Genomic DNA, 4225 nt, shown 5'->3' with positions numbered 1-4225 from the left:
TAAATACGATTGAATGAATGAATGAAAGAAAGGTGGCTACTACTCTAAGAGTATAAGTGGGGAGAAGGGATTGGAGGCAGACATCAGGAATGAAGAAAGAATCAAACACTATGCAGACAAATATACAAAGTAAATACCAGTACCTTAAGCAGTCAATTATCCAATCAAATAAGACATTTATAGTGCTGATTGTGTGCAGAGCACTGTACTAAGCAGACAAATATACAAAGTAAATACTAATACCTTAAGCAGTCAATTATCCAATCAAATAAGCAAGGCATTTATAGAGTGCTGATTGTGTGCAGAGCACTGTACTAAGCAGACAAATATACAAAGTAAATACCAATACCTTAAGCAGTCAATTATCCAATCAAATAAGCAAGGCATTTATAGAGTGCTTATTTTGTGCAGAGCACTGTACTAAGCAGACAAATATACAAAATAAATGCCAATACCTTAAGCAGTCAATTATCCAATCAAATAAGCAAGGCATTTATAGAGTGCTTATTGTGTGCAGAGCACTGTACTAAGCAGACAAATATACAAAGTAAATACCAATACCTTAAGCAGTCAATTATCCAATCAAATAAGCAAGGCATTTATAGAGTGCTTATTGTGTGCAGAGCACTGTTACTAAGCACTTGGGAGAGAACAATGAAATAGAGTTGGTAGGCGCCATCCCTACAATCTAGCGGGAGAGATGGACATTAAAATTAATAAAAGACAGGAGCAAGCAGCAGAGTTTAAAGATATGAACCTAAGTGCTACAGGGGGAGGAGGGGAGGATGGGAGAGTAATTAAGTGATTAGCCGGTGAGGACTCTAGGGTGAGCAAACAGAAAGCGGTGGTGGAAAGAGCATGGGCCAGAGAATCAGAGAATGTGGGTTTTAATCCCTGCTCTTTCACTTTCCTGCTGTGTGACCCTTGACAAATTCTTTATCTTCTCTGTGCCTCAGTTCCCTCATCTGCAAAATGGGGATTCAAAATGTGTTCTCCCTCCTACTTAGACTGTAAGCCCCACGTGGGACCTGATTATCTTCTATCTACTACAGTGCTTGCCACATAGTAAAGCACAAAAATAATGCCACTGTTATTCCCTCTAGACTGTAATCTTGCTGTTGTTGGGAAATGTGCCTACCAAATCTGTCATATTGCGCTTGCCCAAGCGCTTCATACAGTGTTCTGCATACAGTAAGCACTCGGTAAATATGATTGATTGAGGCAGTATGAGGGGAAAATAGGACAGGGAGATGAGAGAGTAGTTTACTTAGCTTTCACTTGCCACCCTTCCCTCACCCCTACAGAAGGTTAAAGGATTGTTTTGATCTGTGTCGCTTGATCATTTTAGCTACTGCTTTGCGACTTGAGTTCATGAGGCTTGACAACCTCTGATATCTACTTCCCACAAAATATATAAATGTATTAATATACACATATTTTAAATAGTAAAAACATCAAAGGAAGATCAATTCTACTCAGCCTTCTCTTATTTACTAAATATTTTCCCAATTATTTTGGAAAACTGCAGAAGTAAAAAAGGATTCCCACATTTGACCTTGGAAGACTCTGACCCATTTTTACACTTAAACTTGCTGACCCTTTCCACCAAGCAGCTATTAATAAAATGTGCCTTTCTTAATGCAGGCACTATTTATTGCACAAGCTTATAGAGTATGGAGGTGCTTTTAGATAAATCGATATGCTTTTCCATTAACCTTGCAATCAATCAAAAAACCTGGCAATTCCAATAAGCCTGATGGATGAGGGGCTAGGAAGACTTTCTCTGCCACAAATGTGTGCTAAAAAAAGTAATGTGTCGAGGAATTCTGTTTTTGGACCCAAACCCAGAGCAGGTATTATCCTGCACATTCCCTTTGTACTTTCCAAGAGCTTAGTCCAGTGTTCAGCACACAGTAAGCGCTCAATAAATGTGATTGAATGAATGAATGAACGTTTAGTGGGGTCTTGGGTGGAGGAGAAGTCCTCAGCCCAGATGTGAGGTGAGTGGATCAAAAAGTAAATGGAGAGTACTTTCCATAGGAAACCTGGAGATCCAGCCTTAGATCATTTTCTCTGAGATCGCATTAAGGGAAAGGCCCCAACTTTCAGTTAATTACTTCATTTCTCTTGACCTCAGTTACCTCATCTGGACCCTAACCCCAACCTCATCTGAAAAATGGGGATTACGACTGTGAGCCCACAGTGGGACAGGGACTATGTCCCACCTGCTAATCTTGCATCTGCCTCAGTGCTTAATACAGTACTTGACACATAATAAGTACTTAAATGCCACCGTTGTTATTAACCAGCCTATCCCACTAATTCTGTGTGGCTTAGCGGAAAGAGCATGCGCCTGGAAGCCAGGAGATCTGGGTTCTAATCCCACCTCTGCCCCTTGCCTGCTGTAGAGCCTTGAGCAAGTCATTGAATTTCTCTGGGCCTCAGTTTCCTCATTGGTAAATGGTGATTCAATTAAATAAGATTCAATACCTGCTCTTTGTCCCACTTTGACTGAGTCCTATAGGGGACAGGAAATGTGTCTGATCTACTCATATTGTACCTGCCCCCAGCACTTAGTACTGGGAAGCATGGAAGCAGATGGTGTAGAGCAAGGATCTGAGAGTCAGAAGGTCATAGGTTCTAATCCTGACTCTGCCACTTGTCTGCTGTGTGACCTTGGGCAAGTCACTTTGCTTCTCTGTGCCTCAGTTACCTCATCTGTAAAATGGGGCTTGAGACATTCATCTCCATGTGGGACAGGGACTGTGTACAACCTGATTTGCTTGTATGCACCCCAATGCTTAGTACAATAAGCACTTAACAAATGCAACAATTATTGCATTACTATTAACAAGCTTTCAGTCTTGTTATTATTAGAAACCAGCCTGGAAGTCTAGAGAGAGTGCACTCTTGGTGGGGTTAGGTGTGCCTTTATCTCATCTATTTTGTTTTTAACGGCATTTTATTAAGCACTTACTATGTGCAAAGCACTTTTCTAAGCACTGGAGAGGTTACAAGGTGATCGGGTTGTCCCACGGGAGGCTCACAGCCTTAATCCCCTTTTACAGATGAGGTAACTGAGGCACAGAGAAGTGAAGTGACTTGCCCAAAGTCACACACTGACCACTGACCCCATGTCCACATCCTGCCTCTGGCCTGGATCACCCTCCCTCTTCATATCTGATAGATAAGTACTCTCTCCCACCTTCAAAGCCCTAATGAAGGCACATCTCCTACTCCTCCTGACTAAGCCCTCCTTTCCTCTTCTCCCACTCCCTTCTGCATTGCCCTGACTTGTTTTATTCATCCCCTCTCCAAGCTCCACAGCACTTAAGTACGTATCTGTAATTTATTTATATCAATGCCTGTCTCCCCCTCTAGACTGTAAGCTCGTTGTGGACAGGGAATGTGTTTTATCATTGCGTTGTACTTAGTACTGTGCCTGGCACATAGTGAGCACTCAATAAATATGATTGATTCTAGACTGTAAGCTGGTTGTGGGAAGGGATTGTCACTATTGCTGAATTGTACTTTCAAAGTGTTTAGTACAGTGCTCTGCATACAGTAAGCACTCAATAAATACGACTGAATGAATTAATAATTGCCTTTCTGGAAGGGTTTTGAGAGTTTCCCCTCCCCATTTCGTAAGTCTGCCTTCCTCCCCCTTCAGTTTTAGATTGGGGAATCCAGTTCTCTCCTTTCAACATCCAAGGCCCTGCGTGAGTAAAGAGGGGCTCAGCTCTCTGCCTTGTTCGGCATTGCCTTGGGAGGCAGAGAGGGAGGGCAGGAGCATTGTAAAGTTCACACTACTGCCAGGTCCTTGAATCTACTCTCTCTTCTCCTCATATACATAGGGGAAACAGGAGCCGTCTCAGGTGTAACCTTTTCCTGCCGAGCTTAGGCAATCATTTTGCTGTTTGAGTAGAGAGACTTAGCAACGGAATGGCAGCTCCCATACAAAGGACCCCTTTAGATGGGAACATTCATTGTGAAGGAGAGGGAAGCTTGGCTTCTCCTTGGAGCATCCACGGAGATGGAAATGGAGTCCCTAATGGCAGGGTTTCCCCAACATGAGCTAGACCCATGGGGCACAGGGAGTGATCTGGACTTTTCAACAATTCCAGCAGTAACTCCAGGTGGTTCTAAAATCTTTTCCCCTTAACCAGGTCCTTCTAAATCCTTGGGCCATCTTTAGGGTTGGCAGATAGACTTTTCAGTGTTTTGC

The sequence above is a fragment of the Tachyglossus aculeatus genome, chromosome 2 (assembly GCF_015852505.1).
Source record: "Tachyglossus aculeatus isolate mTacAcu1 chromosome 2, mTacAcu1.pri, whole genome shotgun sequence".
NCBI classification, from domain to species: Eukaryota; Metazoa; Chordata; class Mammalia; order Monotremata; family Tachyglossidae; genus Tachyglossus; species Tachyglossus aculeatus.
The sequence above is the reverse complement of the archived record's forward strand: the minus strand, read 5'-3'. Positions refer to the sequence as shown.